This window comes from Pantherophis guttatus, chromosome 2, assembly GCF_059756535.1.
Source record: "Pantherophis guttatus breed Tessera chromosome 2, ASM5975653v1, whole genome shotgun sequence".
In the NCBI taxonomy this organism is placed as follows: Eukaryota; Metazoa; Chordata; class Lepidosauria; order Squamata; family Colubridae; genus Pantherophis; species Pantherophis guttatus.
The window spans coordinates 187,567,133-187,582,639 of NC_142064.1; the positions used below are offsets into that span (position 1 = coordinate 187,567,133).

At 38.6% G+C, this 15,507-nt stretch overlaps 1 long non-coding RNA gene across 2 annotated transcripts in view; it reads left to right on the forward strand.

Annotated features, from left to right (window-relative positions):
- The first annotated feature begins 1,300 nt into the window (after positions 1-1,300).
- Positions 1,301-15,507, forward strand: part of LOC117656836 (uncharacterized) — a 67,424-nt gene continuing 53,217 nt past the window's right edge. The window contains exons 1-3 of one of the 2 annotated variants that reach the window (XR_004589025.3): positions 1,301-1,462; positions 8,747-8,872; positions 12,057-12,154. This is a non-coding gene — a long non-coding RNA (uncharacterized LOC117656836). The remainder of the gene's footprint in view (positions 1,463-8,746; positions 8,873-12,056; positions 12,155-15,507) is intronic. The other variant, XR_015731947.1, reaches the window with a different exon arrangement.

The following is a 15,507-nucleotide window of genomic DNA, read 5'->3' on the forward strand; positions in this document are numbered from 1 at the left end:
ACACCCAAATGTTGTGGGAAATAAAATAATTGTCTGAATTGAAGTTAAGAGTTGGGCAGCCTTGATTTATACCAGATTTATACCATTTATACTATCATACCATAATAGCACATGAAAAACATTACTCATTTTACATAAAATACCTCTGAGTTAATTATTTAGCTAACTAGTAACATCTATTATCTTTTTGAAAATTAAGTCTGCAAATTCAGTGGAAGAACTGATTAACTAACTCCCTGCCCTGTGGAACATTCTCATCCCAGAAGTGAGATGGGTGTCCACCCTCCTGGCCTTTCAGAAATGCTTGAAGGCTGGCTTTGCTGACTTTCTTGAAAAAGGAAATAATTGATCCTGTGTTGAAAAAGAGTGAGATTGTAGGTGTAGATGGCATAACTAGAGAAATGTTGAAATACAATTGACTGATGGAGCATTTGTACAAATTCTTTAATGTAAATGCAAAGTATGCATCTGTTATTGTTCCGCTATATCAGGGGTGTCAAACTCAAGCCTGGGGCCCAGGTCCGGCCTGTGGGGAGTTAAGATCTGGTCCACAGGGCTGCCCTGGAAACAAAAAAGGACCAGCCTGCAGTGCCTCTGTCAGCAAAAACAGAGCTCGGGAGGGCTGCATGCGGTCCTCCAAAGCTCCGTTTTCGCTGGCAAGGGTTGCAGAAGGCCATTGCAGCCAAAAACTGAACTCGCAAGGGCCATAGGCAATGCTCCCAAGCTCCGTTTTCGCTGGCAGATGGTTGCAGGCAGCCGAAAATGGAGCTTGGGTGCCCGTTTTTGCTGGCAGACCACTTGGGCCACCACAGGTGCCCACGACCCGAATTATTTGGAGCCGGCCATACCCACCCTGGCCAGGCCCCCCCTGCCCCCCCCAAGGTCAAACACAACCCTGATGTGGCCCTCAATGAAATTGAGTTTTACACACCTGCTCTATATAAAGGGAATGGTAGCAAGAGTGAATGCAACAACTACAACTACAACACTTCACTCATGAAGTGACAGTGAGTAAAATATAGCAAGTGCTTTATGTTTGGTATGGAGTTTGTAGACCAGGTTTTTGCTCTTCAGCAGGTCACTGAGAAATGTATGAACAGTGAGAAGGAATATTTATTGCAAAACAGCATGATAAAATAAATAGATTTGAATTATTCAATGTTTTGACTAGTGTGTGTGTGTGTGTGTGTGTAATGCTTGGTCACAATAAATGGTTGGGGCATGAATATACATATCCATGTGTATGCAGATAAGACTGAATTCCAGCAACTGAATGTTTGATTATGTGATGTAACAGAGTATGGATCTGAATATTCAAATAACAAAGACCAAGTGGTTTGTGACTGACAGGCAAATGGAGTGAATGATTTGATGCCAAACATAAATGGAGAACAAGGAAAGCAAGTAGATGAATTTAAATAACTCTGTAGAATGTTTACAGAAGATGGAGAAACAACACCAAGTAGGCAATAGGGTACTTAAATGTGTGTGATAAAACAAGGATTGTATATGGACTGGATACTAAGATGACTGAACATAAAAATAAGTGACTAATATAAAAGAGATCTAGTTGATACAGTTTTGTTCTGCAGAGAGAATGAATGTGGATTGAGCTGCAGAACAAATATAGAAAGGATAGGTGGATAGAAGATAAAAAGGGGAAAATTGAGAGATTCATAATTGTTCATTCATGAAATCTCAAAAGTATTTGAGAAGTTTCAAAGACAAGAGGCAATGTATGAAGTAAATAGACTATTGGAAGCAAGTATGGTTTACAAAGGACTGAAAGATATAGAAATATATAGTGTATGGCAACTACACTACATATATTTCTTTTTTTGCTTTATCTCATTCCTTTAATTTAATTTTATAAGGGATATATAATTCCTTAAAATTAATTTAATTTCTCTTAAATTTCCCTTAAAATTAATTTAATTTCTGCTTAATGCATTATAAGGCGCCCTGAGTCTCTGGAGAAGGGCGGCATATAAATCAATGAAAAAAAAATAATTTCCTTAAAATTCATGGATTTTTACTCTTTCTCTGTAATTTACATAACAGTACATAAAATGGCATATTTTTATCTATATGTATGTCCATCCTAAACATACCTATAATTGTATTTAGTGGGGCTTAGTCTTAGGTATCTATAAGATTATAATAAAACAAATCTGCTTTGTTTTGACCTCATTACTGTAAGGCATGATAAGATGTCATTAGCAATGAAGTGAGTCTTTCATTATAAATATAACTAAGATTTTATATAAAGTCTACAACCAACAATAAACTGGTCTACTTTAGAATTCACACTAATGAATTCTACTTTAAATAGATAAAAGACTACTTCGTACTGCAACTGACCTGCCATCTTGTACCCAATAAACAGTATGAAAAATGCAATTCATATTCATCTTGCCCTCTCATGAATAAACTGACATCTGATGTGTTCATATACCTCCAGTGAATGAATGAAGTGTCATGATTTACATCAGATCATCTCTGGTCTAGCATTACAATAAACAACATGATGGCCAAGATTAAATTCTGAAAAAAAAAAGTTTCACATGTTCACAGGCTTCCAAAATTTATTTTGTCTCTCTGAACTTGCAACATTTTCAATTTTCTTTGGAAATTTGACTTTCAGGACTGTGACTAATACCTCTTAAGCTGTATGGATGAATATTGATGCAATTATGATTGATTGTAAAGTTTGGCACTACTTATTCCATCCACAACTTTCAAATCAGGGGCACACTTTGAAGTCTATTGCATTGAGTCACTGCATCACATAGTTACATCTAATCGACTTGTCAGTATGATTCAAATTTAAGAGATGGAATTTGGGTACCATTTTCCAAATAAAATCAACATCCCAAATTGAATCATTTTAATGTTTCATGTGGGAATACTATTTTGAATTTAAACTGGTTTGGTATTGCAAACCCATTTAACTTTTCAAATTGGATTAGGGGTGAGGTGATTCATATATCTTAAATCCATAAATCAGTCTAGAAACTATAACATAAACGTTGATTACTGTTAATTACTCCCCCCTCTTTCTTGTGAGCATAACTGACATCAGTTGGAGCACAAACATAATTAAAAGCAATGTATGAAGATTAGCCACTGATTTTTAAGTATGGAAAGAAGTAAGAGGAAACAGAAAAAGAGCTCTCAAATTGATAGATTATCAATTTGAAGATTGGCAGTAGGTTAAAACCCATGTAAAAGAAAGCAAAGCATAAATTTTAATTGGAAAATTTGAATTTGAAAGAAAAAAAATGTATTAACTATACTCTGAAATAACCATGTCATTTCAATTATTCCAACAGAATAAATCTTATTGTCTAGAGCCCTGGGTTTCTCCTTTGAATCATATGGCATAGCTACACAAAATACATCTAATATACATTTCCAATCTACCAGGCTTGTCATAATAGAATCTCCTTTATCTTTACATTAAATGAAAATTAGAAAATATTGTAGCAATTAATAAAGAGATGGAAAATGGAAAGAACTTCACAGGTATGACAAGCAAAAATAGCTAGCAGTTGTAAACATTTGCTTCTGTTCTTCTTGTTACTGATTCGATTCTGAATGCAGGTCTATTTCTTTTTTAAGAGAATGGAGCATTTGCATTTTACTATAAAAATACTTTCTGATTATAACACAATCCTTCAGTATCATGAGTTGTTGCTAGGGTCTGGACTCCCTCACTCCAGGCATTAGCATTCTCTTGTCTTTCTGTGCCCAGTTTCTGTAGGATTCTAAAACTAGAAATATTGAAAGCTCTTGACCATAATAACTAGAGTTTTGTCATTCCACAAAGTGGGGGAACACATTTCAGTGAAGAGTTGAACACTCACTGAAATTTGGAACCTCTCTTTTAGAGCTGGGTAATCTGGTACTGTAATCTAGATGACAGTCATTGTAGGAGAACAGGCAGAGCTAAGGGGCAGGATTAAGTGTGTCATCAGTTTAGTGTTGTTGCATTCCAACTAATGGTCCAAGTTCAACTCCTCCAGAATTCTATTGACCCTTATCAGGCACCAATTTAACATTGAACTTTAGCTGACTAGATTCTTTTACAAGCTTGACTAAATATTTTGCAGCCTAATGGATAGTCCTGAATCTTAATGCCTGACAGCCACCAGAATCCAAAAACATCTCTTATGTCATTGAGATTTAGAAAATGTGCCATCCAGAATATCTGGAAGATCTTTCCCATCTTTAAATCCAATACAGATTATCAATCTTTCCTCTTCAGAGCTCTCAATCGTTTTGGAGAGGAAAGAATTTTGCTGAGATTTTTTTTTGCAAGAAAATATTTATTTACACTTTCCCAGTACTGCTTTTGATTTTGATTTGAAACATCCCCACTTTCTCAAGAAAGCTATTTTCCTTTTCTGCTGCTTTTCTACATCAGATAGTTGGGCAAAACTAAAATAAAATACAGTGCTTTTGTGGATGCTAATAGATCAGCCAACCTGGAACTAAATTGCTCAGCCTAGTAATATTAAATGTCTGGCAATCCCAGAGACTCCACAAAATGACAGAATTTATATGGAGTTATCTGTTTATATTTTGGTAGTGAGTAAAATGATTACTTGAGGAAGGTGGAGGCTAAAGGTTTTGGGACCACACTGCATGCACATTTTAAAATTTTGATGAGAAAATGCAGAAGACAGCTCCCTCCCTTTCCCTTCACTGAAAGTAGGCTTTTTGCAGCTCTAAACAAAATCTTTTCTGGTTGCTTAGGGAAAAAGAATGTACTTAATGGCAACTATTGACTTAAACCATTGGGTTCTGACAATAGATATATGGCCCATGATTTGAATTATTGGACAGGAAGGAATGGAAAAAGTTCAGCCAATACCATAATCAGTATGAGCAGCCACTAACCTTTCAAAGTCATAGCTAACCATTCACAACTAATAGGCATATGTAATAGATAAAAGTAACCTAAATGCTCTTAGTAGAGTAATTGTATTAAAAAAAAGTTATCCATATTATGTAAAATAATGTTAGAAATGCCAGATCTAGACTTCTAATGTTGTAAAGATTTATATAAAAGGAAAATTTTACAAGAGTTTACTACTACTGGTGAGATCTCACATTAAGACCTACCTAGTGGCGATAAAGGCGGCAAAATGTAATTATTTTTCCACCCTTATCGCATCTGCAGATAATCGCCCAGCCGCCCTGTTTAGGGTGACCCGCTCCCTTTTCCATCTGGGAGCGCGGGAGGATCCCTTGCAAGGTCGGGCTGAAGATTTTGTACAGTATCTGCACGATAAAATTGCTCAAATTCAGGAAGGCTTGGTCTCTGACTGGGTAGGCTTAGGCGGGATGATGGAGGCAGGTCTTGAGAATGCTATTTGGGAGGAGTTTGACCCTGTGGCTCCTGAGGACGTGGACAGGATTCTGGGACGGCTGAATGCGACCACATGTTTATTGGACCCATGTCCCTCCTGGTTGGTGCTGGCCTCCCAGGAGGTTACGCAAGGCTGGCTCCAGGGAATTATTAACGCTTCTTTGAGTGAGGGTGTCTTGCCTTCTGCCTTGAAAGAGGCGGTGGTGAGGCCCCTCCTCAAGAAGCCCTCTCTGGATCCGGCTGTTTTGGCTAACTACCGTCCAGTCTCCAACCTTCGCTTTGTGGCAAAGGTTGTTGAGAGTGTGGTGGCGTGACAGCTTCCGCAGTATCTGGATGAAGCTGTCTATCTAGATCTGCTCCAGTCGGGCTTCAGGCCTGGGCACAGCATGGAAATGGCATTGGTCACATTGGTAGATGATCTCTGGAGGGCTCAGGATGGGGTTGTTCCTCTATCCTAGTCCTGTTAGACCTCTCAGCGGCTTTTGATACCATCGACAATGGTATCATGCTGTGTTGTATGGTCGTTCTCCTCCTATCTCTCTGACCGGTCGCAGTCAGTGTTGGCAGGGGGGCAGAGGTCGACCCCGAGGCACCTTGTTTGTGGGGTGCCGCAGGGGTCGGTCCTCTCACCCCTCCTGTTCAACATTTATGTGAAGCCGCTGGGTGAGATCATCTGTGGTTTTGGGGTGGAGCTCCATCAGTATGCTGATGATATTCAGCTGTACATCTCCACCCCAGGCCATCCCAATGATGCCCTTGAAGTGATGTCCCGGTGCCTAGAGGCCGTGCGGGTGTGGATGGGGAGAAATAGGCTCAGGCTCAACCCTTCCAAGACCGAGTGGCTGTGGCTCCCGGTGTCCCGGTATAGTCAGCTGGTGCCATCGCCGGCTATTGGGGGTGAGTTATTGGCCCCCACGGAGAAGGTTTGCAACTTGGGTGTCCTCCTGGATGCACAGCTGTCTTTAGAAGAGCATATGATGGCCATGGCCAGGGGGCTTTTTATCAGGTCCGCCTGATTCGCCAGTTGCGTCCCTTTCTGGATCGGGACTCCTTACACACGGTCACTCAGGCACTCGTCACCTCCTGCCTGGACTACTGAAATGCTCTCTACATGGGGCTCCCCTTGAGGAGCACCCGGAGGTTCCAACTGGTACAGAATGCGGCTGCGAGGGGGATTATGGGAGCAATGGGGCGCTCCCATGTGACACCCCTCCTGCGCGAGCTGCACTGGCTCCCAGTGGTCTTCCGGGTGCGCTTCAAGGTGTTGGTTACCACCTTTAAAGCGCTCCATGGCTTAGGGGCTGGGTACTTACAGGACCGCCTTCTGCCATTGATAGCCTTCCACTGGCCAATATGCTCCCACAGAGAGGGACTTCTCAGGGTGCTGTCGGCCAGACAATGTCGGCTGGCAACCCCCAGGGGGAGAGCCTTCTCTGCGGCAGCACCTGTCCTCTGGAACGACCTGCTCCCGGAGATACGTAGGATCCCAGATCTCTGTGCTTTTCGCCATACCCTTAAAACTTTTTTATTTCATCAAGCCGGGTTGGCTTAACCCCCGCCCCCTTTAGATATTTTTAATTGTTAATTGATTTTAGTTGGGGTGTTTTAAATTTATTGGGCCAAAATTTGTTTAATTCTTTTTTTTAAAATTTTTTAAATTTTGTATGTGATGTTTTTATTCTTGGCTGTTCACCGCCCTGAGTCCAGTGGGAGAAGGGCGGTATAAAAATCTAATAAAAATAAATAAAATAAATAAATAAATACTAATGTACTGGATGCAAATCTGAGTCTAGTTCTGTCAGCCTTTGGACCAAGGGCGAATTTGCAAATGTCCTGGGGTTTAGTGGTAGTGATAGTGATACCAGCACTCCAAGAAGAACTGGGAGTAACCATTTTGACTTCCAGAAATACTTACTGTTTAATGGCTGCTTTACAATGCCCAATGCTGTTATTACCTTCTTCAGAGAGAGCTGATACTTGGTGGGAATCTCCATCTTAAATAACCAACAATGAAGACTTGCAGAAGTGAAGAGGATGTTACATTTCATCTTAGCACAAAGGCTAAGAGAGTATATCAAAATATGTAGGCCATTGAATCAGTGCTATAATTCAAATTAAAGCATATCCAGTTAATGTTTATCCAGCCTCTGCTCAACCATCTCTAGGGAAGGAGATTTGAACCTTGGAAGGTAATCCAGACTAGAGAACATGCTCTGTCTTTATAAGGTTATGCTAACAGAATCTTGTAAATCTGAAAGTCCCCCTCCTGTCCCTCACTCTTCTGTCCCATAAACTAGGGAGGGTCCCATTGGAGATGCTTTCATCATCCTTCTTAAGCTTTGCTTATCAGACTGTTGTCTAGTCTGTGGCTCTTCTTCCTGTCTTCCAAGGAAACCCAGTACTTCCTCATAGCCATTTCTGGTCACTTGAATTTGTCATTAACAAATTTCCCCCCTAAGATTTAATTGGATTTTGCTTTCATGTTACTTTAAAACTTTGTTTACTACTTGCTCTTGATTTAAAATTCAATCATGGAATGAAACATGTTCACTTAGCACTATCTATAGCTGTCATTACAACAAATTACTTATGCTCCAAAGGTTTAGAGGAAGAGTATGGCCTTCACTTTTTACTGAAGGATAATAAGAAGGGAGTCATCCAAATCTTGGGGAAGGGAAAGTGGTACATAAGAGCAGGGCAACTAAAAAAAAAAACCTGTTTTCATAATGCTTCTCTATATTTCTTCTTGCTTAGAATGAACAGAGCATGCAAATTTTGTCTAGACATTCCTGCAAATATCCAAGAACTAAATCATATAAGGTAAAGGTAGAGGTTCCTCTTGCACATATGTGCTAGTCGTTCCTGACTCTAGGGGGTGGTGCTCATCTCCATTTCAAAGCCAAAGAGCCAGAGCTGTCTGAAGACATCTCCATGGTCATGTGGCTGGCATGACTCAACGCCAAAGGCGCATGGAACACTGTTACCTTCCCACCAAAGGTGGTCTCTATTTTTCTACTTGCATTTTTTACATGCTTTTGAACTGCTAGGTTGGCAGTTCAAAAGCTGGGACAAGTAACAGGAGCTCACCCTGTTATGCAGCACTAGAGATTCGAACCGCTGAACTGCTGACCTTTTGATCGACCACCTCAGAGTCTTAGCCACTGAGCTACTGTGTCCCTAAATCATCTAGGGCTTCATAGATAATAACCAGCAATTTAAAATGTGTTCAGAAACTTTTTGGCAGCTAATTAAGCTCATAGGTATAGGCATTATTCTGCTACAGTGACCTTGATGTATCAGTAAGCAGCTTTTACTCCCAGACTGCTTTGCACCAAATCCCAAGAAGTTTTTGTGTGTCATTGCACTTTATAGGGTGTGTTTCAAATTCCTGGGTGACAAGCTGTTGCATGGAAGAATGTGGTGACTGAAATCCTCTAGAACCACCAGTCTCAAGAACACAAGGGCCATCCACAATATTAAACTGACAAGTAAGTTTAGGTAGGTATCTCACCAGGCAGTAGGATAGGAAATATACCAGTAGCACCCACATCTACATCCAGCCACATGTGAAACATGGAATCTTAGTCTCTTGAAAATTCATTGCTCTTCACTTCCCTGGCTGCAATAATAGCATATTTGTCTGAAAATTGTCAGGCTATATATTTTCATAAGAGATCACATTTTGGGATTATCTGAAATTCATTTTAACCATTGTCTATGCAGGTCTCTCTATTTCTAAACTGATTGGGCATCTGAAGAAAATCCACTGGCAAAGAATACTTATATCTTTCTCGCATCTTTCTCATTCTTCTATAGTAAATCCTGTCCTACTAAATCATGTCTACTTGCTGGTTTAGCTATTTTGTAGACTAGCAGCCAGGTGTAAAGCCATTTTTATTTCACTGGTTTTTATTGCAAGGTAAATTTATGGAAGTTAGTAATAATACCCGATTAAGAATAAAGAGCCAAAGACATACGTTCTGTGAACCAGCCGTATTATGGAATGCAATATAAGGCTGCATGAAATAAGAAAGATTGGACAGAGGTCTTCTGTCCAACTGGATCATATCAAAGTTGTGTACTTTGCTTCATAGGGTATAATAATGTAGAAAAGTTTATTTCACTTGCTACGTCTTATTATTAAGTTAGGAAAGATAAAGGATTTCCCAGGAATTGGATTTAAAGTAGAACTGTCAGCCTAAAGAGGCAAACTAGACCAAGAAATAGACCCCAAGAGAAGCCTAAACACTATTTTTATTTATATTGAGTTTAGTACTAAAGACTTGCAAATCTTATTGTGTTTCCCCTCTTCCTTCTTTTATATTCATGAGGTAGGGGGTGTCCACCTGAGACTTTCCACATTGTCTGGATTTGAAGTACCATAATGCTTCCCTCTTTTTAGCTTTGGTAATGGATCTTATGTGGTGATAATCAATGCCCTCAGATTAACAGATATCGAAAATTATAGGGGAATTTTGAGCCAGTTTCACATATTAGATTATCATTTCCTCAGCCATGCCTATATCCGGCATTCATTGGGGATAGAAAAAAAAGAATTTATAGAAAGGCAAATTAGTTTGAACACCTGCATATGTTTGAAGAGACCTAGATATGAACGCCAAATGCATATTGTCTCTATACATTCTATATATTGAAGGCTCAGGTGCCAGTGCCCATCTGGTATTTGGGCAAAGAAAGATTTCATATTCAAAAAAGATGGCAAGAGCCAATATTGTCAGTTTTATAAACTTTCCACATGAATGAATTGTATTGGATAAAGCAGAAAGTTTGATATGAGGAATTTTAGTACTGGTTTATTAATCAATTGGTTACCCGAATACCATTAAACCAGGTCTTTAGAAATAATTTAGAAATCTTCAAAGAAAATTCCAGTGATCCTTTTGATCCTATCTGTCCATTTATCTCCCTGGTACCCCTTTTCTTGTTTTTCTCAACTTTATTCAATATAATCAGTTTTTGTTTAGTCTGTTATCTAGCTGGACCTCTGCCCTACCGCCTAATAGGCCAGTAGGCTCTTTTATGCTTCATGACAATAAAACCCACTTATTTTAGGTTTGGCCAGCAAACAGGCCAAAACTTATTGAAATGATATAAATTGCAGGCAGGAACTCTGCAGACAGGAAGTCTGAAAAGATTACGGATGGTCCCCTTTCTCGTGCTAGTTAGACCACAACAGCTTCCCTGTTAAGATTAGGCTGAAGTTTCTAGACTACCCTTATTTCTCTTGGCTTAATTTTTTTTTCCGCCCACCCACCAGAACATCATTACATCCCATTTTTGACCCTCTGCACATGCACAGAAGAGGACCATGCGTTCACATTTCTGAACCGGTAGCGAAGGTAACTGCATTTCACTGCTGGTGTGATTTAATTTGACACCTGGAGTTGCCTGTCCAAAACATCCCAAGAGAGATGACTTGGCAGTAATCAACTTATTCTTCCTGTGAAGAACTATACATCTGTTCATTACAGAAATAAGGCTGTGATAAATAATTTAAGTCTAGGACAGCAGGTACAGGTCAGCACAAGATTATCAGACAGTAGGCAGAAGAAATACAGAGTCCAAAGGCAATTTTTATGGTAAATTGCAAGAAATGTCTTCAAATTATGGTTTTAGAGACAGTTAAGAGGGCTATGAAAATATTTATAGACCCCTCACATCCTAGACATAAACTGTTTCAACTCCTACCCTCAAAAGTGAGCACTGCGCACCAGAACAACAAGACACAAGAACAGTTTTTTCCCGAACGCCCTCACTCTGCTAAACAAATAATTCCCTTACACTGTCAAACTAGTTATTAAGTCTGCATTACTATTAATCTTCTCATTGTTCCTATCACCCATCTCTTCCTTATGACTGTATGACTGTAACCTTGTTACTTATATCCTTACAATTTATATTGACTGTTTCCCGATGACTATCATTAAGTGTTGTACCTTATGATTTTTGATGAATGTATCTTTTCTTTTATGTACACTGAGAGTGTATGCACCAAGACAAATTCCTTGTGTGTCCAATCACACTTGGCCAATAAAGAATTCTATCTATCTATCTTACTAAGTCAATCAAGGATTGCAATAAGACCAATCAGTCAGCATAGGACCAAATGCAAACTGACTGCTCCTATAAAAAGTGATCAGCAAACAGAAACTCACATACTTTACTTATGGTTGTTTGATGATAGTGTTGATGCATAATATTGGTGAGGAGGTGTAGTGATATGAACCATTTCTTCTCTGATATCTTATATAAACTTCATATTATCCCATCTAATACCTAGTACATCACCCAATATTGTATTACTTGCATACCAGGGGAAAATGTACTTTCAGAGTTGCAAGATTCTTTTAATGTAACTTTATGATAAATAAAATTAGCTGGTCTAGCTGTTCTTCCTGCTTGGTTTACCTCACAAGTCTGACATCAATATTGCAAGTCAAGAACATTTCTTCCCCCATCCCTTTAGACCTCAATAAACTAGGGATGGTCCCTTCTGAGCTGCTTGCTCTATCACATTCTTACTCTGGGCTAAGTAGCTTTTTATCTGGCCATTCCCTTGCCTATTGCTTCCAAGGTCATTCTCACATTTCATTACAAATAGTGATTTCTTGGTTGCCTGCAAATTCTAACAGAGATAACCCTGCCATTTATTTTGTTATAGAAAAATACATTCTTCACCATGTTCTTCTTCAGTGATCATTATTACTCCAATCTTTTGCATGGAATTATGTCCTGAAGTATAGAATGCAATCATCTGAGGTAAAGTAGCATACTCTGATCAATGTGAGCTTACTTCTTTATGATAATTCCAATTTGCTATATTTCACGATTGGTTTAACAGTTCCAAATGTTCTTAACATTTCATGTCCTCTTGTGCATCTCCTTGAAAGTGAGGCACTCCTCTTTCAATATAGGCATTATCAATGCCAATTGATATTGGCATGATCAAATTCTTTAAGGCTTTTTTTTCCTGGCCATGTTATCTGCAGGATCTACTCATGGAATGTTGACAGTCTTCTCCAGTAATTAGAGATGTGCCTTTAAATTTGAGAGTTTCATTATCTGGTACCCAAAGTTGCTTTTACAGGTACATCTTGTTTACTAGGGTACAATATAGAAATGATTTACCACTGTCTTCTGAGTTTGATTTTGGAATTCCTCCTCCTAAGTGGGATGGAGTCCCTCATGTCTGCACTACTCATTTGTTATCATTCCTGGCATTCCCTCCTCTTTCTACTTTACTAAAAGGGGACACAGGTGATATTTTTACCAGTATTACTCTTGAGTCAAGAGCTATTGAATCTTCTCAGTGCATCAAGGTGCCAATAACTCAGCGCGCACGCACGCACACACACAAAAGGTAGGATTGGGATTGTAACTTGCAGTGGGTATCAGTGTGATGAGGATGTATGAGAACGTTCTCCTATACTTGAGGACAAAAGTAAAGCCAAAATAATTGAAGATCACAGTCTTCCCCTGCAAACATTGTCTCCTAATGGATCAGAATGTCTGAAACCTATTTTTTTTCTCTAAAACCCCTCTAAACTAATAACATCAAAAGCTTCAACACCCTCTCACAGTAATTTTCTGACATAGAGAGTTTTTCCTTAGGACCTGTCAAAAATCTAAAGACAAGCCCAAGATAAAATAAAATATACATTTAACCACCTGTGTTTTTTTTTTTTTTAATTTGATTTATATGCCGCCCTTCTCCGGAGACTCAGGGCGGCTTACAATGCGTTAAGCAATAGCCTTCATTCTTTTGTATGTTTTATACAAAGTCACCTTATTGCCCCCACAAACTGGGTCCTCATTTCACCTACCTTAGAAAGGATGGAAGGCTGAGTCAACCTTGAGCCTTGGAGAGATTCAAACCAGCAGAAATTGCAGGCAGCTGTGTTAATTACAGGGTGCACTAAACCCCTGTACTATCAAGGCTCTTTGAAAACAAATACAGTTTTCTAGTGAACACATTCACTAATAAAGATCTTAGTTTCAGGGGAATATAGTGTCTTGGCAATTTCTATCAACATCAATTAAAATATAACATGAAAGAGCTGATGCTACCATTTTCTGTACTATCTCAACCAATAAGTACTTGAAATATTGCAAAAGAAACTAATTGCAGTTCATTTGGATTCCCTCCACATAAAAATCCAGTACCTTGAATGATAATTGGCTTCAACAAAATAGCACCTTTAGAAGGAGATTTGTGCCCTGAGCTCAATTGTCTGCACCCAGGACCTATTTAACATGAGTAGCCAAAATATAGTCCCTTAGATGGATTTTCATCCTCAGCACTTCAAAACATTAAGCACTTTGCAGTCTCAAATTGTTTTGGAAATCTCATCCTATTATACTTATTGTTTAAGAACCTGGATAATAATAATAATAATAATAACAATAATAACAATAATAACAATAATAACAATAATAACAATAATAATAATAATAAAATATAAAAAAATAAAAATGCAAAATGAAGAAAAATGAATTTAAATATGACATGGATTGATTACAAGAAGGCATTTGACTCATTACCCCACAGCTGGATTAACACCTGTCTGGAAAACTTTGGAATCAGCAAAAATATTTGTACATTTTTGAAAGCAAATATGCAAAAATGGAAAACAGTTCCAACAACAAATGGGGAAAACATTGGTGAAGTCAACATTAGATGAGGAATCTTCCAGGGGGACTCACTTTCACCACTACTGTTCAACATCACATTAATTCCATTGACAATAATCCTACAAAACACAAAACTGGGATACCAAATCTCAAGCCAACATGGCAAGATGTTACTATACATGGATGACTTAAAAATGTATGCAAAAAGGCCCACTGAACTTAAATCAATACTCAACACAGTTCAACTGTTCAGCAGTAACATCAAAATGAACTTTGGACTTGAAAAATGTGCTATATTATCCATGAAGCAAGGAAAGATGGAAAAAATAGAAGGAATAGAACTGGGAAATGGAAACATAGTAAAAGCATTAGCAAAGGATGATGGTTACAAATACCTAGGCATATTGGAAACAGATAACATCTTGAATGGAAAAGTCAAAGAGTCAACGCAAAAGGAATACATCAGGAGGGTCCGCAAAATATTAAAATCAAAGCTGAATGCTGGAATAAGCAATAAGCTGACTTTGTATAAATATACAAAAGTATGAAGGCTATTGCTTAACGCATTGTAAGCCACCCTGAGTCTCCGGAGAAGGGCAGCATATAAATCAAAACAACAACAACAACAACAAAAACCCATTAATAAGTGGGCAGTTCCAGTGATACCCTACTCAGCTGGAATTATCAACTGGACTTTGGCTGAACTGGAAAATTTGAACCGGAAAACACACAAACTTTTGAATATGTACCACGCTTTACATTCACGAAGTGACATCGACAGGTTGTACCTGCCAAGAAAAATAGGGGGCAGAGGATTATTGCAAATCCATCAAACTGTAGAAGAAGAAAAATGAAGTTTGAATGATTATGTGAACCAAAGTACAGAAAAATTGCTGCAGGCTGTGAAAACGGAGAACATTATAAAAACAACAGAAACAAAGGAAAAACAGCTGGATAACAGATTAAATAAATGGAAAACCAAAGCTTTGCATGGACAGCACCTGAAAAACATTGAAGGAAAATGTGATGAAAACTTTACATGGGCATGGTTTAAGATGGGAACCATCAAGAAAGAAATGGAAGGTTTAATACTCACTGCTCAAGAACAAGCACTACAAACTAATGCCATGAAAGCAAAGATACAAAAATCCACCGACAATCCAAACTGTCGACTTTGCAACAACAAAGTTGAAACTGTTTCACATTTAATATGTGAATGCAGCAAAATCGCACAAACTGATTACAAAGCTAGACATGACCAAGTTGCTAAATTAGTCCACTGGTCATTATGTAAAAAATATGACTTTCCTGTATCCAAAAAGTCATGGGAATATAAAGTGGAAAAAGTTATAGAAAATGAGAAGGTGAAGATCTTGTGGGACTTTCGAATACAGACGGATTGTCACTTGGAACACTGCCAGATATCACAGTTGTCGAAAACTGAAATGTACAATTTATTAACATCACGGTACCAGGAGATG